The 23446-nt window shown below is 36.5% G+C and overlaps 1 pseudogene; it reads left to right on the plus strand.

The window, feature by feature from the left end:
• The first annotated feature begins 11512 nt into the window (after positions 1-11512).
• On the plus strand, positions 11513-19924 carry LOC146946176 (uncharacterized; annotated as a pseudogene).
• Positions 19925-23446: the final 3522 nt, after the last annotated feature.

Raw genomic sequence — 23446 nt, forward strand, 5'->3', positions numbered from 1 at the left:
CTGAAAGATTAAAGTTTGAAAAGTTTGGATTTTGATTGATTGAAAATAATAATAAAAAGCGTCTCAGGATTATTGGTTCGTCATAATGACAAATCCTTCACAATCCAACCCTAATACCTAACCATATGTTAAATTTATTTCTAAAGACCGGTTTCTCCAAAGCATATGAAGGTTTCTATCGAAATCAATGAGTGTGTTTCAATAATAACCACGCCTATTCTCATGGTTGATCGTTATTGAAACCCATTAAGAACGAAACTTTAAGGTCTCAAGGTTTACTAGACTATTCTCATGTTTCGTAACCCTGTTCTAATCTCACATGTCCAATACTAACCTTCTTCTTTCGATACTTCGATTAGTATTTAAAATAAGAATTAAGAACGGTGAGATTAGATTAGAAAAATAGATTCACATAAAATTAGGGTTCTAGGCTTGGTTTGATAGGATTAGGTCATTAGACTCATCAAATAATCCTAAGACAAAGAACTCTACTCACTCGTGTTCATCATAGACATAGAGATTAAGGAGAAGGAGAAGAACATGAAAGTAAATAGTTGAAAATAAAAGTGCAGAATTTTAAAGGACAAGAAAATAACAACGAGAAAATAAGAACTTTTATTCAAAGAAATAGTTGTCACATAAAATTTCCAAGAACAAAAGATGATGACTTTGATTAATAGGAATAGTTGTTACAGAAAATTCCTAAGAACCAAGGTGATTATACAAGTCTGATGACTCCTCTATTTATAGCTAAAGGAACAACATAAAATTGCACTAAATCGGGACAAAGATTTGTACTAAATCGACATATAAAATATGCACCAAATCAGCACATAAATATGTAGCAAATCAGCACATAAATATGCACCAAATCGGATAATAAAATTGTACCGAATCAAACAATAAAATCACACTAAATCTTCCCAAGTGCCAAGTCTTTGATGCAAAACAGCAAAAAAAGGGATTGGCACCGCGCACGGCCGTGCCTGTGCAGGCACGAACTGTGCCTATGCAGGCACGAACCGTGCCTGTCCTTCTAGTATATGCACGTTTGAGCAATCAATGGAGGCACGGTTTGGACTTTGTCAGGCATGACTACGCCTTGATATTTTTGCATAGAATCTTCATATTTTTGGCCTCAATCAGCTCCAATCATGCTCTAGATCCTTCCATTCCTTAACCATGCTCAAAAACCTTTTCTTTTGCTCCAAGATTCAATCTTTTACCATATTTGTTCCTGAAATTAAATAACAGACAAATTGAAGTACTAAAGTTCTAAAAAGTAACATAAAACAATAAAATCTTAATAAAACCTTACAAAATAAACACTTAAAAACAGTAAATTATCGACTTATCATTGCGCGCCTTCATGGGGTTCCTACATCTATTACCTCCGACAGAGACACCAAATTCCTCAGTCATTTCTGGATTTCTCTATGGAAATTATTTGGAACGTCACTGAACAGGAGTTCTACTGCTCACCCCCAGACTGATGGATAAACTGACCACGAATAGGACTTTGGGAAATATGATTCGCTGTGTTTGTGGTGACAAACCTAAACAGTGGGACTTGGCTTTACCTCAGGTTGAATTTGCTTATTACAGCACTGTGCATTCTGTTACTGGAAAAACACCTTTTGCACTTGTTTATACTTCTGTCCCTAGGCATGTGGTTGATTGGATTAAGTTGCCTAAAGCTCCTGGAGTTAGCGTAGCTGCTGAAGTGATTATGATTGTGAAAGATTCTGTCAAGGCCAAGTTAGAAGCTACCGGATTGAAAAATAAAGTTGTTGCTGATAAACGACGAAGAGTCAAGGTTTCCAATGTGGGGGATGATGTGATGGTGTTTCTGCGAAAAGAGATTTCCCGTTGGTACCTACAACAAGCTACAACCCCGCAAGTATGGTCCATTCAAAGTGACTCGCAAGATCAATGATAATGCATATGTGGTAGCACTTCCAGATTCTATGAACATTTCCAACACTTTCAATGTGGCAGACATTCATGAATACCATGCAGATGATGTCCTTTATCAAGATGAGAACTCGGGATCGAGTTCTTTAGAGGTGGAGGAGACTGATGTAGGAGGGTTTCCTTAGTAATTTTATAGTATTTTATTTTAGCCAAATCTTAGTAATTTTCTAGAACTTTCTATTATTATTTCGTTTTGTTTTATTTCGGCCCACGAGTTTGTTATTTTTTTTTTGCTATTTAAACAGAACATATTATGCAGCCTAAGAGAGTTTTTAGAGAGTTTTTCTCAATTTCTGGTGGATTCCGGAACCCTATTTTCACAAGTTTGTCGCTTGCAAACTTGTTCTTTTCTATCTAGGTTTAGCGTTTGCTAACCTATGCTTCCGTACTGCATCATAATACTCTCTACTATTTATTATTCTCTCTTCTAATCATTTTATTTTTCTTTTCCATGTCATTAAATGACGATTTTAGTAAATCACTAATAAAATCTCTTTCTCATACAAAATTAAAACTACATTTCTTAATATGTGTAAAAGTGACATGAAAGGCATTATTTATAAGAAAAAACAATGGGTTTATACTTTGTAACTCACGTCAATAATGGGCCAACAATTAATATATCAATGACTAAATTAATATTGAACATCCAACAACAATAATAATAATTACATTTACAGTACCACACTTGCGACGTTATTTTATTTCTTTTTTGCACATATAATATCAACATAAAAGATTCATTTAGTTTTTGGATATTGGACGAGCCTTGAGCTTTGAGATTTCATCCCTGATCAGGGCTAGAGTTTGATTTATCTTTTTCTCAAAATCAGTAATCGTTTGCGTCTGGTTGGGTAAGTTCAAGAGTGGGAGTGTGTCACTTATTTTATTCACGATGCCGAGTATCACAAACATATGGGAGAACTCCAGTCTCGCCACGGAGGTCTCAATAAGCTTATTCCAGACACTTATAGCATCGTGTTGCTGTGTAGTTAAGATTTCTTCCTCGAGGAAAGTTACTAGGGTGTTGGAGGCATCCCGCAACAGACGCTCGAGAGTTTCCAATTGGTTATCTTCGTCGGCGTCCGAGAGCGAGAGAGTTAAAAAGAAACAAAGGAAGAGAGCTGTGAGTTTGAGTTTGAGTTTGAGCTGGGTTTGCATTTTGTTGGTTTTTGTTTGCGTAGAGATCTGAAATAAATGAAAAGGGAGGGTTGGGATATGAATGGTGTAAGTTGAGCAATAGGGCATGTCTTTGCCTTTTATAGTATTGTTTGGTTTTTAATTTGGGTCGTCACTTCTTGATATCAACTCCTGAAAGCGTGGAATTAATTACATAAATGCTCACCTTGATTTTTTTATTGGGTAACCCGATTTCGTTCGGATGAAGTTAAATAAAACATGACTAAGAAATATTTCTAATTCTCCACAAAACGTGCAATCATATGTTACTTCATTTGATCAATAGTCAACCAACTAATTTAGATAAGAATTAGCATTGGCATCAGTTGACTTAAAACAAAATAATAGCAACTCGCCACTTTTGTGATTTTATTAACAATTTAAAATAACATCACATGGCCATTATAATAGTCACATTGACATGTATAGAATGGAATATAAATAGTATGGATTGCTAATTTACAGATGAAGGTGTAAATTAACAACTGCACGCATTTTTCATTATGATAAAAAAAAAACATTAATTTCTATTATTTAAAGTTTGTAAATTGAAGCTTAGTTTTGTAAGTTTCATTGAATTATTTACATTTGATTTAAATAAAGGATAGATCGGTATATTTAATTTGATCCTACTTTTCTTTATTTCTCAATTCCTTCTTCAAATTTGTTACAAACTGCAATTTTTTTTTTTTGGTCAAGTAGTCTAGCGGCTAGAGAAATTCACCTTAAAGGTCAATAAGTGGGGTGTCCGGGGTTTGAACCCCGGCCCCTGCATATAATATGCATTAAATATGCATTATCCTTTACCAAGTGAGCTAAGCTCACGAGAACAACTGCAACTTAATTTTATTTATTATTTATAGTTTTTTTTTTTTTTACAATTCTCGCTGCCTGCATTAATTGTGTCATTTCCTGATCATTTTGTTTCTTCCATTGATATGATCAAGCTTATTTAATTTTACTCATTCATCAGTGTTTTTTTTATAGTGCTACAATGTAACGAGGTAAAAAGTCAAAGAAGAAAAGAGGGAGAGTCGAAATTAAGTTCTAAGCATATTAGGTTCACCAAGCCACAACCAATATCTGCCTTATTAGGTTCACCAAATTTGCTATGTTTATCAATACATTGATGAACATCGAAAGAATTGTTTTCTCTGAGTGTTTCTTTATGTTGTAATATTGACTTATATAATAATATTGTCTTGGGCATCAAGTATTTTTAGCATCAGGGGCGGTGGCACCCCCCGCTAGCCTGAGCACTAGCCCGGGCTCAGCTGCTACTTTCTTTGTATCAAGTCCAGCCCAATAGCCATTTTCCTACTTAATTTTTTTTTTTTGGGCAAAATCTGAAAATTCTCACACGCAAAGAGATCTCGGAAAGGACATTTATTTATCTCCTAATTTTATTTAGCACACTATTGCCAGGTTCATCTCTCTTATTTCGAATGGTTAATTGTTCAAATTGACCATGTAAAATAAAACACATATATTCTAGCATTGTAATTCGAGTTTTTTCTTATTTTTTATCCTATAATATACGCGTAGTATAAAAATGTGACATATGTTTAGCAAGTTAAAATATAGCTTTACAATAGATTAATAATTTATACAATGAATATTTTATATTTTAATACACCTCTGTAGTCGAAATGGGAGGTTGACGAATGTTGAGAATGTATCTGAAATCATCAAATAATTGCAACAGTGGGCCCTTGGCGAAAATATCAACTATTTGATAGCGAGACGAGACATGTAGAACTCGTACTTAACCTTTAGTAACTTTTTCACGCACAAAATGGATATCCATTTCAATGTGTTTTGTGCATTGATGTTGGATAGAATTACCTCACAAGTAAACAACACTAACATTGTCACATTAGACAAGAGTGGCTTTGATGATCAGACACTGGATTTCTAATGGTAAGTTTCAAAGCCAACAAGATTCAACAACAACATTAACAACACCATGATACGCTGCTTCAGCACTAGAGCGAGATAAAGTTTGTTGTACTTTTGGAGACTAAGAGATCTTATTATTTCCAAGGTAGACACAATATCCAGACGTAGATCTTTTAGTATCTAGGCACCCTCCCTAGTCATCATTTGTATAAGTGGTGAGGGTATCAACTGGGGAAGGAGGGAGGTGTAGGCAATGGTGATGGGTACTCTTAATGCACCTAATAATTCGCTTCAATGCAGTCATATGTTGCGCCCGAGGATCATGCTTAAATAAACACACTTGTTGGACGACATATGCGATGTATATCAGGTCGTGTGAAAGTTAAATATTGCAATGCACCTGCAAGAAACTAATATTCAAAAGGATTATGATAGGGGTTACTTGAGAGGCCACTGAGTTTTGCTTTAGCATCTATGAGGGTAGAGATTGGTTTCCAAGATGACATGACATCTCTCTCAATAATCTCTTCGACGTATTTATGTTTACAGAAATTATGGAAAGAAGTATTGTCACATTCTTTTCAGTTATCACATTGAAAACATTTTATAATCCTTTCAAATTGTATTTTAATGTGATTGCAAAAATGGAGAAAAGTGGAATAAGCTTGAAATTTTGTGCAATAGGGAATGTCCATAAAAAATTTGTATAATCATGTAGAAATAAAATATAGTAACGATGGCCACAAGAACTAAGAGTCGGTGATGCCCAAAGATCACTATGCACAATATTAAACAGTAACAAAGTGTGAGACAAAGATTCATAAATTGACATTCTTAGTTGTTTCCCAAATTGACAAGACTAACAAGACTTACAAAAAATAAAATTATTTATATGAAGAGAATTTAAAACAGCTGCTCCAAGATGTCCTAAACGATTATGCCTATTGGATAAATCAATGAAAGAAGAGGGTGTTGAGATTTGAGTAGGTGGGTCTTGTAGTAAGAGGATAGAGGTCACACGAGTTTGAAGAGCTCATTGAGAACATCGTCTATTATCAACAATATAAAAGGAGTTGTGCAATTGCAGGTTGTTCGTCTATTAATGTTTCTTTTTCTACTATATTACTCTTTACTGTTTATGTTTATTACTCTCTCCTCTGATCATTTAATTTTTATTTTCCATGTCATTAATGAAGGACAATTTTATTAAATCATTAATAAAATCTCTTTCTCATACAAAAAATTATAACTAAATTTCTTAATATGGGTAAAAGTGATGAATGATAAAATATGGAAGAAATATTATGCTCTTTAATTGTGTGATTTCCATTACAATAAGAGTCATATTTATAAGAAAATAAAATACAATGAGTCTATAACACACGTCAATAATGGAGCAACTAGGGATGGGAATAGGTCAGGCCGGCCTACAGGGGCCTACGACCTAGCCTACGACAGGCCAGGCCAGGCCATGCTTTTTTCTTAAATAGAGAAGGCCTAGGCTTTTTTTTAAGCCTATTTAGCTTAAAAGACCAGGCCACAGGCCTCTCGAAATGCCTCTTAAGCCTATTAGGCCGGCCTATTTAAGGAATATGAATAATATTATTTATTATTATATTATATTATGTACTTTGAATTAAAATATAAATTTGTAAACTTTTTCAATAATTTAAGCTTTGTTAGTATACATTAATTATTTGCATATATAAATATATTATTATAAACTAGAATAGAAATATGATACAATATATAGTCGAATTCCCTAAAACCTCGTGTTGATTATCAAAAGAGAGTTTAATATAATTGAACTATTAGTTCGCTAGTCCATTTAAACTTGAATCACATTGCTTATTTAAAGATGTTCATAAGATATAGGCTTTTAAACAGGCTAGTAGGCCGTATCAGGCTTTCAGAAGGCCAGGCTCAGGCCTAAAAAGTTGGCCTATGACAGGCCGCAGGCCAGGCTTAGGCCTTGCAAAGCCTAGCTCGGCCTAGCCTATTCCCATCCCTAGGAGCAACAAAGTAATAGATCAATGACTAAATATTGAACATCCAATAATAATAATAATAATAAAACAAATTACAGTACCACACTTGCGACGTTATTTTATTTATTTTTTGCACATATAATGTCAACAGAAAAGATTCATTTAGTTTTTGGATTTTCCACTAGCCTTGAGCTTTAAGATTTTATCCTTGATCTGGGCTAGAATTGGTTTTATATTATTCTCAAAAACGTTCTGCGTCTGTTTTGCACTCAGCTTCAAGTTTGGGAGTTCGTCACTTATTTTATTCACGATGGTGAGTATCTGCGCATACTGGGCCGGTCCTAGACTCGCCAAGGAGGTCATAATAAGCTTATTCCAGGAACTTAAAACATCACGTTGCTGTGTAGTTAAGATTTCGTCCGTGAGGAAAGTTACAAGAGTCTTGGAAGCTTCCCGCAGCAGACGCTCGAGAGTTTCTATTTGGTTATGTTCATTGGCATCGGAGAGCGAGAAAGTTAAGAAGAAACAAAGGAAGAGAGCTGTGAGTTTGAGTTTGAGCTGGGTTTGCATTTTGTTGTTTTTTGTTTGCGTAGAGATCTGAATAAAAGAGAGGAGAAATAAATGAAAAGGGTTGGGATATGAATGATGTAAGTTGAGCGATAGGGCATGCCCTTTAACTTTTATAGTACTGTTTGGTTTAACTTGGGTGATACTTCATGATATCAACTCCTGAAAGCTAAATAAAATATAATTAAGAATTATTTTAATTCCAAGCAAGTGATTTTTAGGTATTTCAAAAAAAAAAAAAAAGCAAGTGATTTTTAGGTTTAACCTTCTTGAATTTGTTTCTAATTCTCTACAAAACGTGCAATCATATATTACTTCATTTGATCAATAGTCAACCAACTAATTTGGATAAGAATAACATCACATGGCCATTATAATAGTCACGTTGACATGAATAGAATGGAATGCATGAATATAAATATACACGCATCTGAAAATATGAAGATGTAAATTAACAATTGGACACATTTTTCATTATGATAAAAAAAAATTAATTTCTATTATTTAAAGTTTGTAATTTGAAGGTTAGTTTTGTTTCTTACAGAAATTTCTTGATTTTAAATAAAGAATAGATCGGTATATTTAATTTGATCATATGCTTTACTTTATTTCTCAATTCTTCCTACAAATATGTTACAAACTGCAACTTAATTTTATTTATTATTTATATATATTTTTTCTTACAATTCTCGCTGCATGCATTAATTGCATTATTTCCTAATCATTTTGTTTCTTCCATTGATATGAATCAAGCTTATTTCATTATACTCATTCATCGAAAAAGCTCCCTCAACTCATCAAACACCTACAAGGGTCCGAATACCATTCATAATAAAGACAAGAAGACATGTTCAATTTATTCAATCTCCATCTCCATCTCAAAACTTTTATGGCATCCACTATATCCATGTTATCGTTGGCCCCATTTGCAAAAGTTATATCGATGTTGTCTTAATTAATTTGTTTTTTTTGACAAGGTCTTAATTAATTTGTTATCGATATTTACTCTAATTGATAACCACAAGTAACCTTCAAATTATGAAAGTATCCTGCATGTTTCTGCATAAAATTAATGTCTCAAAAGTTACATCAATGATTGTAAAACAACTTACTCTCTCTGTTCCTAATTATAAGCAAAAACGAGTCGGAAAAAGTGATATATTTGGTTGAAAATCAGGATCAAATACATCAATTCTTTTTAACCAATTTTTGCTTATAAATAGAAACTAAAGGAGGACCTAGGGAGCATTTTTATATAACATAATTTCCCTAAAAAAAAATAAAAAAATATAACATAATTATTTCCTGAGATTAAGCGACCAACCATGCATAACCATTGCATGTGTTTCTCCCATATCATGAGTGTCTTCTCAGAAGAACTATCGACTCTCTTTCTTGGTTTTTAATTCTCCACAAAACGTGCAATCATTCAAAGTAGGGATACCGTTGACTTGTTAATTGCTTCATTTGATGAAAAGCCAACCAATTTTGTTATTTGGATAATAACAGTAGCATCTGTTGACCAGAAACAAAATAATAGAAACCCGCCACTTTTGTGATTTTCACAATTTAATATAACATCACATGGCCATTAAAATATTCACGTTGACATGTGTTCTGTCCGGTGAGAACGGTTGAGTCGCAATGGTGGTGTAGAATGCTCCGATGATCGGTAACTGCTTCCGACGCGGTGGCGAAACGTCTTCTGCGGTGGAACGAAAGATGTCTGTAGGCACGTTAGAGAAAAGTCTTAGGAGAGTTGTGAAAAGTGTTGTGTGCCTTGAGGGTGAAGCAAGTTCACCCTTATATAGGCGCGCTCTTGGCATAACCGTCTCCAGGTATGCGGTGTGTGATTAGGAGCGGGAAAGGACACGTGTAGCATGATCCTGGCAAGGAGGTGTGCTCCAGTGTGGCACGGTGCAAACATGTTGGCGTGCTCCTTTAAGTCCGAAGCATTGAGGCAGCGTAATAATGTAAACGTGCTGTCGTGTGAGTGGTCCAGAACAACATGGATGACTGGAAATATATATATTCTATGAAGGATCCAAAAAAAATTTAGTGTTGAGAACATATAGAAATATATATACATAAACTATTTTATGAACATTTTAATATTATATACATAGTGTGATTTCGTCTTTTTCGATATCAATAAAATTATTTTTTGAAAGTGAGAAAAACATAAAAGGGGAGGGGGTTGAAATGTATTTTACGCTTTTACAACACTTTCGAAGATACAAATAACAACGGAAATTAAAGAGATAACGGAAAGAGCTTTGTCTTTCTCACAATGCTCATCCAGAGCTTTCAGATACTTACCATAGAATGTAGCATGAATCCAGAGCTTTGACTTAGAGAATCATAATTGTTCTATAACATGTTTTATACATTGCGGGGGAGGGTGGTTCAAATGTGTTTGACGCTTTCCAAATACATACCATTGTTTTGTTCATCAAAACTTCAAGGGCTTTGTTCTATTAACCAATATTGGTCTAACATTGTTTTTAATATAAGTAGCGAAACAATCATTTAATCATTCATTTGTTCTATGATTTCACATCTAATTTCTGATAATATTACACATAAAGATACATGGGGGAGAGACAGACTTTTAGTATATTACTCCCTCCATTCCTTTTCTTTTGATGTTTTAGAACTTCAACTATATTCCAAAACTTTTGATGTTTTAGTGAATTTATTATTGTTTTCTCAAGTTTACCCTTGTTGGAAAACACAATAAACTATTAAAGCAGTTGTGACCTTTGGTTTATCACATGTGAATTTAATGATAAATAAGGACATTTAAGTAAAACACACACAAATGTTTATATACTTTAATTACTCCTTAAAACTTGTGTCAAGAGCTAAAACATCAAAAGAAAAGGAATTGAGGGAGTAAGTATTAGTATATTTGATTTGATAGTGAGTTCCATAATCAAATTTTATCCTCCTTATTTGATCTTTTAATGTATCAAGTATTAAATTATTTTAATAAAAAAAGTGAGGGCTATGACACTCACAAGCCGCAACTTAGGGTCATCCCTGTTTATATTCATGTTGATTTTCACAATTTAATTTCTCAAGTTTAAAGACGAGTACCTGGTCTCAATTATTTTGAACGTAATGCTTTTAGACCCTAGGAAAAACTAAGCCGTAAATGAATCTATTAGATCTTAGGCAGAAATAAGACATGTACTTATCTATGCATGATCCCTATAGGTTATGGTATAAGACTTACCTTGCTTTAACTCGAACAAGAACAAATTGAAAGTTGGTCAATCATTTTAATCAAATTAGACCATGTCCAATGGTTTGTTGAAAGTGAGTTTCAACATGAGTTCTCTCTCCAATGGTCTGTTTAATGTGTGTTGAATTGTGACATGGATGAGAGACACGATGAAAGGATTCAACATGGTTGAAGCCTGCACCGTTTGCCACGCGTCGCTGCAACATTGGCTGAAATCGGGCGCGTGTAGCACACGCGCGGACAAGGAGCGTGAGTCTGCAGAGGACGGAGAGAGAAAACGAATTTTGGATAGATAGGGACACGTGTTCAGTTCTGATTGGTTGGCCGAATTCTTATCATTTTAATAATTGGACCTCAATTATTTCGTTGTAAATTAATTTAAAAAAAAAATACCAAAATTTATGATTTTTTTTCTCTCTATAAATAGAGACTTGGTTCATTTGATTTGGACACAGAAAAAAACCAAGTTTTTCACTATCTTCATCTTATTATTATCTTTCTATTAGCAAATTAAGTGAAGTTTTAATCTTATTGTTAGTGAACTGGATCCCAATAATAACCATTTCAACACCCAAAATTATTTTAATTACCCATTTAACTACGAAAATCCCAACAATTATCCAAATCCAAATCAATTTTTCAACCAACGTCCTCAAAACATACCTCAAAACGTACCTAATTTTGGTTTTACACCAAATTTCAACCAGTCATCCTCTGTTCCAAACTTTCATGCATATTATGGATCTATGATGAGATATCCATCTCAAACACCCCCGTTTAATGGTTATATGCCAATGGAGAATGAAATTTTTTCCAGTGTTGGTGCATCTCAATATCCTGAGTTTTCAACACAAATAACTCCTGGTGGCATGGTAGTTGCTAATGAAGTCACTCCAAAATATTCAACTCCTAAGAGCAAGAAAAGTAAGGAACCAACATGTAACACTCAACAAAATTTGGTGCTAATTAGTGCATGGATTAAATATGGAACAAGCAGTGTTGTCGGGAGAAACGAGAGAGGAGAAACATATTGGGGTAAAATTAATGAGTATTGTAATGAGTATTGCTCATTCGATTCTCTCTGCGATCTAGTTGCATGCCGAAACCGTTTTAATTATATGAGCAAAGTAATAAATAAATGGATTGGTGCCTATGAAAGCGCTAAGCGTTTGCAAGGAAGCGGTTTGTCGGAAGATGATGTTTTGGCAAAAGCGCATGAATTATTTGCATGTGGGAAGAATGTTCAATTTACTTTAAAGGAAGAATGGCACGCTCTCCGTGATCAACCACGTTATGGTAGTCAAATGGGAGGAAATGTTGGGTCAGGAAGAAGTGGATCTAAGAGATCTCACGAGGACTCTGTAGGATCTAGTGCTCGTCCAATGGGTAGGGAGGTCGCTAAAAAAAAGGTAAAATGAAAAGCAAGGACGCTTCCTTGGAGGAGGTGGAAAATGAGTGAATTGAATTCAAAGAAATCAAGGTGCAAGAGATTGAACAATTGAAAGAGTACACCTTGGTGCAACAGGAGAAAAACAGATTGAAGAAAATGAAACTGTATGTAAAGTTAAGTTAAGTTCCGAAGAGCATCTCGATGACCGAAAAAAGAGTTGTTGGAAAACTTGGAGCGTGAGCTGTTTGGAAATTAATTTTCATCAAATATTTGTTTGTATTCGGTAATAATTGTCAGTGTTGTCTAGTCCCCAGTGTTTGCTTTAATAATTGTCAGTGTTGTCTAGTCCCCTGTGACTTATTTCACATACTATATGCTTTAATAATTATGCCCATTGTGTGCCCATTATTTCACATACTATTTGCTTTAATAATTATGCCCACTTGTGCCCATTATTTCACATACTATTTGCTTTAATAATTATCTCCACTGTTTGCTTTAATACAATACAATAACTTATTTCAAATCCGTCAATGTCCACCACACAATGTACTTATATATAGGGACTCATATCTGCTTCGAATTTCACAAATGTCATTCATATCTACTTCCAATTTCACAAATCTCATTCATATCTACTTCTAATTTCACAAATCTCATTCAATCTACTTCCAAAAAAACTATCAATGGATCCTTTTGATATTGAAGCCTCCTTCCAAAAACGTGATATTGAAGACACTTATATCGTCAGCCGATTTATTCAGCGTCGAAAACAATTCGAGGAAGGTAGTGCATCTCGTACTAGAAAATATTTCAATAAAGATCATGCAGCGGCAAACCAAAGACTAATTGACGACTACTTTGCCAATGAGCCTACATATGACGATGCAATATTTTGTCGTCCGTACCGGATGCAAAAACGCATTTTCCTTTGAATCGTTGGAGACCTTTCAAGTAGTGATAACTACTTCACCCAACGAGTTGATGCACCCAATAAAGAAGGTATATCACCATTAGCAAAATGTACCACAACAATGCGAATGTTAGCATATGGTGTGGCAGCAGATGCGGTCGATGAATACATCAAAATAGCAAGTAGTACAGCATTGGAGTGCTTACTTAGATTCTGCAAAGGAGTCATACGATTGTATGAGCAAGTGTACTTGAAATGGTTAATTGTATTATTTTACAAAATTTTGTTTTTCCAAAAAAACTAAAAAATAAATAGTTAATTGTATTATTTTAATTTAATTATAATCGATAATTATAATCGATAATTTTATGTAATTATAAAAACAAAAATTAAATAAGAATAAGAAATAAAAAGTGGTGGGGTAGAGTGTTGAATGAAAAACCATTGGAGAAGTTAAAAGTTGAATGATTGTTGAATAACAGAGAGAAAATGATGTGGAGTGTTAGAAATTGAAAAAGTGGGTGTTGAATGGTGTTGAAGAGGAAAACCATTGGGGATGGTCTTAGAGTTTTTAAGTATGATTGTTAGATTATGATTCAGCCTTTGAGAACTTGCTTTATACCACCCTTGTCTATGCACATTTACCGTAAGAAGTTCAATAGACACATCACAGTTTCTTAATCCAAACAATCGTTTATCAAGCACTTAATCATAATTGTTATTGTACCATGCATTAATCCAACAAATAGGCAGATAGAGAGGATTTGAAGAGTCCTAATTGGTCTCAAACATCTGAACCAAAGTCATTTACTTTATCTCCAAACAATTACTACTCTCATTGTGCATACAATTCAAACTTCCAAACCATAAACTCTTATAGTGCTTTTAAATCGTTAAATTTATTAAATTTCCGAGTTGAACGACAATTCATATGGAGATGATAATTTACTACTTTATTACTTGTTACGAGTTGGTGCACTTGCCAAATTTTTCATCAAACACAATCCATTTTAAGTTTCTATTTGGAGCTAATTGCTCAGAGCATCAACTAGAGTGTAACAACTATCAAGCAAGAAATTAAGGAGTAGAAATATTTACAACTTGTAATATATCTTCATTATAGTAAATTTGAAGGTATTTATTTGTTTAATCATATCATAACCGTATCAATTCTCCAATTCCAGGAGTCGTCTAACAATATGGGCTTCATTTCTAGGCGTCTTCTTTTGAATAAGGGATTTAAGCTTCGCCCACAGTTGATGTGCACTGGTATAAGTTGATACATGCTCAAACAAACTTCAATCAATGTATTTTTGAATCACATATATTACCTTCTTATTTAGGGTATCCCAATCTTTGCCGGTCTTTCTATCAAGTTTACCTTTCTAGGTGATTAGCTCGTGCAAGTCTTTCTAGTATAAGTTATTTTCCATCACCGACTTCCAATATGTGTAATTGGCAGACTTTAGCTTGAACATATTTCCACCATGAGTGATAAAACTCTATGTTGAGTTACACAAGACGCTATTTTGTTCAACAATAATATTTCTTTTTTGATGTGGAGGTCAAACAATGTTGCAATTACAAAGTATACTAAAAACTTTTTATTGCGAATATGGCGCATTAACATTTGAAAGCTCCAAGATATTTGATACCACTGTTGGGAAATGCATGCATAATTTCCATCCTCTTTGAATTTAAAGTTGTAAAAAGAATAAAATAGGAAAATCATACCAAGAATTTTCACGAATCCTCTCATTGTGATACCAGATGACCGGGTCCAATAAAATATCTCCACTATAAAAAATTATAATTACAATTTCTCTTTTGATACAAGATGATATTTCTCAACTCTCAAAACTCTATGATCAAGGCCGGTATAAGGGGGCTGCCACTAAAGTAAGGGTTTTAGACCCCCAAGTTTTTTAGGTACCATATTAGGCCTCATATTTTTATCTTTGAAAATATTTTCGTATGTCAAATTTCGTAAACATGTTTACTCGAAGTTCAAGTGGTATGCAAATGAAGAGTCCTAGTTCATGTTGTAAGTTCGATTTCAATGCTATGTATTTTATTTGTTATTTGAACCTTAAATTCTTTTTTCCTTCAGATTCCTATCAATCGAATTCGATGTCGGTTGTTTTAAATATATTAAGACAAGTAGTGTGTAACTAAAATTTGTAAAAGTAAAAAATTAATTTATATTTGTATCATTTAAATATTATTTTGTTATTTTATGATCTCTAACGATTGGTAAATAATGTCTATATTAAATATTGTTTTCAACACGTGCGTGGCCGCACGCGAGCTCGCGCGCGCTGTAACGCCCGTCGTAATTATTTAATTATTTGATGAGTTTTAACATATATTTATATGATTTATATATGCGCGATTTATATGATTTAAGAATTTAAGTAGTTTACATGATTTATAGATAAATTATGTGATTTTCGAGATTGATGTGGAGTATATGATTTTGTGAAGTTATTATGTTGGTATGACTTATTTTATTATTAAATAAAATAAGATATGAAAAATAAAATAAAAATATTAGAAGTTGGGTTGTGAGGTGTAATGAGTAAGTTTAGAGATGTGGAGTATATGATTTTGTGAAGTTATTATGTTGGTATGACTTATTTTATTATTAAATAAAATAAGATATGAAAAATAAAATAAAAATATTAGAAGTTGGGTTGTGAGGTGTAATGAGTAAGTTTAGAGGTGAGTAGAGTAATACGAAGAGATAAATAGGGCAGACATAAGTTAGAAACGTTTTTACGTGAAACGCTTTTGGAGAAAAAGGGAGAAAAGTCAGAGAAGATGAGAACTAGAGCGAGAACTGCGATTTCATCATAACCAGGTAAGGGTGAGACTAACTTTCAATATTATTAAAGGTATGATTCTGAAAAATGGGTTTAACATTGTTTTATCTTGGTTTTTCGGGTGTCAAACATTGATTAAGTCTGAACCTTTTTAACCTTTTGATATCTCATTTTTTCTTGGGAAGGGAAAAATAAGAAAAACCCTTGAGAATCGAGGTCCGGGAGTTGTTTTCGTTATGGGAAGGTGTTAGGCACCCATAACGACTATAGTATTCTATAGGAACCGTCTTTACTTTCTACACACGCGCTTTATTTTTAAATGCTATTTGAAAATGTTATTTACACCTAAGGGTTTGCTAAGTCAAGAATTGGAGGGAGAAGAATGTGTTTGAATTTTGTTTTATTGGACTTGGAGAAGTTATGACTTCTTGCCTACATACCCTTTTAAGGGATCAAACTCCATGTATTTCTCTTCCAAAAAAGTTTTTTGTTTTTGTTGGTTGATTTTAATTTTGAAAATGGAATTTTGAAGAATAAGAGAGAGAGAGGCCTCAAGGGCATAAGATATTGAAAATATGAGGTGGAATTAGTCATTTTGCAAAAAAAAGTCTAAGTGTGATTAAAGTTCATTAAGGTTTTTGTTTAAGAAAATAAAGGGAAAATTCAATGGGATTTTGATCCCAAAGTTTCTTTGGAAAATTATTTGAGTGAAGTTGTTCATGTTTTTTGGAAAAGAGAATTTTTCTAAGTATCGTGATTCCTAAGCATACATCTAAAGCATACATTCCCTAAACATACATCTAAAGTATCCATGTGATGTGTGTGCATGTGTCGGTGCTTGTGTCTGTGTACATCATTAGAGTCCATTGTCCTTTTACATAGGCCCTAGTTTACATTCTATGGTCTTGCAAGAAATTAAATTGCATAAAGTAAAATACACCACCCTAAGTTTTACATTCTAACTTCTGCATGGATGTAAATGACAAGAAATGAAATGGAAATGAAGGATGACAGCAGGCTTTTCAAAGATGTACTTGATTGGATCCATTCGGGATATCAACCAAGTTGTATGATTCACCATATAATGACGCAGGCGTTTGGCAGCCCAAGCTAGAGCACATCATGTCTTTTCTAGCAATGTATATCGAGTCTCATAGTCGGTGAATTTCTTGCTCAGATAGTAGATAGCATGTTCTTTCCTTCCAGTCTCGTCTTGTTGACCGAGAACACAACCCATGGATTCATCTAACACTGACAGATACATAATCAAAGGCCTTCCTTCCACTGGCGGGACAAGGATAGGAGGTTCTAGCAAGTACTCTTTAATGCTATCAAAAGCTTCCTGGCATTCATCATTCCATACAACAGGCTGATTCTTTCTGAGCAATTTGAAAATTGGTCCACATGTAGCAGTCATGTGAGATATAAATCTTGAAATGTAATTCAAACGTCCGAGGAAACCTCTGACTTGCTTTTCAGTTTGGGGGGCCGGCATCTCTCTGATGGCTCGGACTTTGTCAAGATCAACTTCAATGCCTTTTTGGCTGACAATGAAGCCTAGCAGCTTTCCAGATCTTACACCGAATGTACATTTGTTGGGATTCAACCGTAGTTTGTACTTTCTCAATCTTTCAAACATCTTTTTCATGTATACAACATGCTGCTCTTCGTTACTTGATTTCACAATCATATCATCTACATATACTTCAATCTCTTTATGAATCATATCATGAAACAAAGTAGTCATACCTCTTTGATAGGTGGCACCCGCATTTATCAAGCCGAAAGGCATTACCTTATAACAGAACGTTCCCCATGGAGTGATAAAGGACATCTTTTCTCTATCTTCAGGCGACATCCGTATCTGGTTATAGCCAGAGAAACCATCCATAAAGGAGAACACTTTGGATTGAGCAGTACTGTCAACGAGCACATCAATATGAGGCAATGGGAAGTTATCTTTTGGACTGGCTTTATTCAAATCTCTATAATCAACACACATCTGAACTTTCCCATCTTTCTTTGGCACTGGTACAATATTGGCGATCCACTCAGGATATTCAGCTTCCATGAGAAAGCCCGCATCAATTTGCTTTTGCACCTCAGCCTTAATCTTAAGAGCCATGTCTGGACGAGACCTTCTCAATTTCTGCTTGACGGGAGGGCACTTAGGTCTTGTCGGTATCCGATGTTCCACAATCTTGGGATCTAGACCCGGCTCATAGGACCATGCAAAGACATCTAGATAATCACGGAGAAGCTGAGTAATCTTCTTTTTTACTTCTGGATCAAGTGCAACACCAATTTTGATCTCTCGCTTGCTTTCTTCAGTGCCCAGATTGACGAGCTCGATTTCTTCCTGATGAGGCTGAATGGATCTTCTTTCTTGCTCAAGCAGTCGCGTGATCTCATACGGTATCTCCTCGTCATCCTCCTCATCCTCGACTTCATATACAGGGAATTCAAAATTTGGAGGAACCGTAGGGTCACTGTGTTCAACGGGTTTATTACGGTTCAATCTGCATAATATGATTGTGATGATTTTTAGAAAAAAGTTTTTTCATGCAGATTTTTGAAATTAATAAGAAGATAAAGATGTTTTGGTTTTTTCTGGCATTACCATTCTTTCCAAGGAAAAAAGCACTAAAAAGTAAAAAACAAAGAGTCGTGGAAAAGACGACAACTTTTATTGATAACGGCAATGCCGAAGCAAACATGCCCTTATAAAGACATCACTTTCGCCTTGGGCAGAGCGAAAGGATTGTTATTTTGAAAACAAAGAAGAACATGAGCAACAAGACACATTACATGGAAGCATGCATGACTAAAGGAATGTCACTGGCCTCCCAATTTCTCACGGTGCCTCCTGGTACAACAAACACAGGTACATAACTACTCTCAGCAGCATCTTCGGTAATAGCGTTGATAAACCCAGCACTGTAGAAAGTTCCTGTTGAAACGCCTGAGGTCGGGGAGAACCCAAGGCCCTCCTTGCGCTTATTCTCCAGAATCTGTATCACTTTGCCCCAGCCAGCAACTTGCCCTTCTTGAACAGCTTTCTAGGCGTCTTTCAATGAAGCCATAGTAGCACTAGCTCTCCGGGGTTCTGCACCTTCAACAGTCAATCCTTGGAATGACGTCCCTTCAGCGGACCCTGCTTCAACACAAGAGAAAGATGACACTTGGCTAACCAGATACGGTTCCTCACCATGTACAGTGACAAGCTTACCATTCCTCACAAACTTGAGCTTTTGATGCAGAGTGGAAGTTACTGCCCCAACATCGTGAATCCACGGTCTTCCGAGGAGGCAACTGTAAGAGGCGTTGATGTCCATGATTTGGAAAGTGACTTGGAACGTCTCCGGTCCAACGGTAATTGGCAAATCTACTTCTCCAAGAACATCCTTACGAGATCCGTCAAAAGCCTTAACCAAATAGCTGCTTCCCCTTAGAGAAATTCCATGATGACTCAACTGTCTCAGTGTAGATTCCGGCATTACATTTAAAGATGATCCAGTGTCCACCAACACATTGGATATCATGTCGGACCTACAGTGCACTGAGATATGCAAAGCTAAGTTGTGGTATTTCCCTGCTTCGGGGAGTTCATCGTCACCAAACCATAAGTTATTACAAGCAGTAATGTTACCCACTATTCTGTCGAACTGATCCACGGAGACTTCATGATCCACATAGGCTTGTTCCAGCACTTTCATCAACACTTTCCTGTGAGCTTCTGAGCTCAGGAGCAAAGACAAGATGGATATTTTTGACAGAGTTTGCAGCAGCTGGTCTACAATCTTATAATCGCTCTTTTTAATGAGCCTCAAGATCTCATCCAGATTGGACTCTTCAATAGACTGGCCCGATGGGCTGGCATTCTTGACAACAGGAGGAGCAACTGATGGAGTTACTGCGGCAGCAGGTGTAACAACCTTCTTCTAGAACAAGGGTGGACGGACCCTTCCACTTCTCAGAGTTGTAGTTTCTTCAGCAACGTTACCAACCACAGCTGGGGATACCAGAGGCACTTCTACCCCATTCTCAATCACAGTTGCATCATACTTGTAAGGGATTGCTTTAGTAGAGGCATAAGATACCGGGCCAGGTAGCCTAATCACCAAAGGTACGACCTTCCTTGTCTGAGGTATGCTCTTGGTAGGGAGATCATGAAACACCGGCACGATCACACAAACGTCACTAGCAACCAAGTGCTTGTTGTCCATTAGACTCTGTATATCACCCTGTACAGTACAACAACCCATAGGATTCTGAAGACACTCCGAACAGGAAGCATGATCGTGATTAAACAAGGAAGCTTGGCAAAGCTTGACATGTAGTGGCACCAAAGGAGTAGCAACATTATGGACATCTAAAGTGGGAGCCTCTCGAGGAACCCGAGATGTTTCAATTTTATCAAAAGCCTCAATCATGTTAACAGCCGCATGATTTGGAAGTGGATTGTCAAGAACGTGTGGAACACTATTTTCAAAAGTCAACTGTCCCCTGTCTATTAGATCCTTTACAACGTACTTCAGAGCATAGCAACCTTCAACATCATGGCCTTGAGCGCCCTGATGGAATTCACATCTGAGATCCTGTCGGAACCTGGGAGGCAATGGCGTAGGCGAAGGCTTGTCTGGTCTGGTGACGCAATGCTCTTTAGCAAGTAGAGTTGGGAGCAGATCAGCATACTGCATTGGTATTGGTGGGAAATAAGGCCTGGGCCGAGGGCCTTGTTGTTGCGGCCGTTGCTGTTGACCAAGAGGCTGTTGTTGTACCTGCTGAGCAATGGCATTAACGGGTACTGGTGGTTGACCCGGTGGCAGAGGATATTGCTGGTAGAATGGTGGGAAGAAAGGATGTTGAGAGTACTGCATATATTGGTAGGGTAGAGGTAACTGAGCAGCATTAATAGGAGTGACAGCAGCTGTAGACTGGTTACCGGATACCATCCCTACTTCGGATTCCTTCTTCTTATGGTGGCCATTACCATACTTCTTTGGCGCACTAGCTGAGGACTCACCTTTTTCAAGAACAATGATGCCTTCTCTAACGGCATCCTCTAGACGAGTTCCCATAGTAACCATGTCGGAGAAGTTATTTGGTGCAGAGACTATCATCCTTTCAACGTATTCCTTCTTCAAAGTTTTCAGGAATGTCTGTGCCAATTCTTCCTCATCAAGCCGAGGAGAAATACGGGCGGCTGCCCCTCTCCATCTCTGAGCATATTCACGGAAGGTTTCGTCTGACTTCTGAGACAAAGACTTAAGAGAATCCCTATTCGGCTTTAAGCGGGTGTTAAACTCATAATGATTTTCAAAAGCAGCAGCGAGTTCCTCAAAAGTATGTATGTTGTCTTTACTCAAACCAGTGTACCAGTCTGCCGCATCTTCTGTCAGGCTGTCCTGGAAGCAGTGGATCATCAGTGCATCATTATCTGCGTAGTTGGCCATCTTCCGGATGTACCGAATGACATGGCTATGTGGACAAGAAGATCCATTGTATTTGTCAAAATCTGGCACTTTGAACTTCTTAGGGACCTTAAACCGGGATACTAGGCATAGATCGCGAGCCTTAGCAGAAACACCGTTCCCATGGCTAGCTTTGACCTCACGGAGCTCTCCAGCTAGCTCTCTTAATTGTTCTCTCATAGTCTCCACTATAGGGTCCTGTCCACGCGGAGTGTCAATATCGATTACCTGCTGCATAGTGTGTACAACAGGATCGGTAACAACAGTAGTCACTTGAGGCATAGAGGTATTCGTAGGAGCAAAGGTTGTTGCGGGAATCTGTCCTTGATTAGCAAAACCAGAAATACCAGCCGCAGTGTTGGGAGCATAGAAAGCTGACAGTCCATAGGGACGCCCATTGGGCATAATAAAAAGAGCATCAGAAGCCACAGTAGACAGTGGGATAGATGGAATCCCTTCAGTAGAAGCTGGAATAGACGTGGCCGGTTGTTCTTGTGCAGCCATCAGAGTAGACATAGTGTCATGAGCCTTAGCCAAGTCTTCTTTCATAGCAGCCAATTCGGCACGGAGCTGAGCATTTTCTTCTTCAAAGTTAGCCATGTTTCTTTTCTTGTACAATCTTGTCTGATGAATTCTAGCTGGTTGGTAAACCTTACGAGCACGAGCCACCTTTCAAACTGCGGCAGAAAAACCAGGAGGTAATGAGCACAAGGGAAGTTTTTTGTGACCAATGAATGCATATGATGCATGAGATGTGTACATGCATATGCAAAAAGACTCTTTTTTGTGTTATCGAAGGGCTTTAGACAAATTAGGAATTTGTAAACATTACTAAACAACTGAAACATCATAACCAGACAAAACACGCAAACATCACAAGGTCTTACAAGATAATTCCCTTTGAAATGCTAAGCCAAGGGATAGACTTTGAAATATAAAACGACATGAACAACAACTGGAAACAACAACAGGAAACAGAAATCCTCAAGCATAGGAAGTAGAAGGATCATCCTCAGACTCAGACTCCGACTCATAACTGCAGTATCGGGCATAGAAGTCACGGGCTCCCCTAGCCCTCTTGGAATCCCTCATAAGCAACTTATCTTTCTCTTCAATTTCTTTTCTAGCCTTAGCCAACTCCCTCTTCAACGTCAAAACCTCATGAGTCTTCTGCTCATCTTTTCCATCCAAAGTCATGATCAAATTCTCAGCCTCATAGTATCTAGTCTTCCACTGATGCTTCTCTCGGCTCTCCATAGCTAGATGCTCTTGATACATCTCCTGAGTAGGCGGAGGTAGAGGTAAAGGCATGGTTGGAATAGATGCGGACACATATCTCATGGCGGGGTAAGGCATGCCAATCTTCTCAGCCTGGTTTATTACCCATTGAGTATAGGCCTCATGATCAATACCGGATCTCACACCCATATGCTTCACATCTTTCTTCCGAATCTTGGACTAAGACTCTATGAAATCTTCTCTTATTCATGTAGGAGCATTAGAGTAATGGAAGAAATAAGGAGATGTAGCAAGATAGATGGGCTTCTCTTTCATCGGGAAACCAAATTTTCGCAAGGCGAGTTCCGGGTTATAGTTGATTCCCCCCCGGGTACTAAGAAGAGGTACATTAAGAAACTTTCCACCACCGAAGATAATTTCTTTGACTCTAGCAGCGGGAGTGAGCCAAACCACTTCGTTAGGGGTGAGAGCCATAATCCGCTGTGAAATAGTCCAATTCTCTGGATTATCATGGAAATACTTCGGAAGGTGCGAAATAAACCACTTGTAGAGGAGAGGTACACAACAAAGAATGTATCCACGACCCTTGCCGGATCGATCGTGAATAGCATGGTATGTGTCAGCCAGCAAAGTAGGAACCGGATTCTTGGAGCGGAAGATCATAATAGCATTCATATCCACGAAGTCATCAAGATTCGGAAAGAGGATAAGCCCATAGATGAGTTGTGCAAGAATAGCCTCAAGAGTGTCCTGA

Source organism: Medicago sativa, chromosome 2 (genome assembly GCF_051527215.1).
Source record: "Medicago sativa cultivar Bolivia chromosome 2, Bolivia_mono, whole genome shotgun sequence".
In the NCBI taxonomy this organism is placed as follows: Eukaryota; Viridiplantae; Streptophyta; class Magnoliopsida; order Fabales; family Fabaceae; genus Medicago; species Medicago sativa.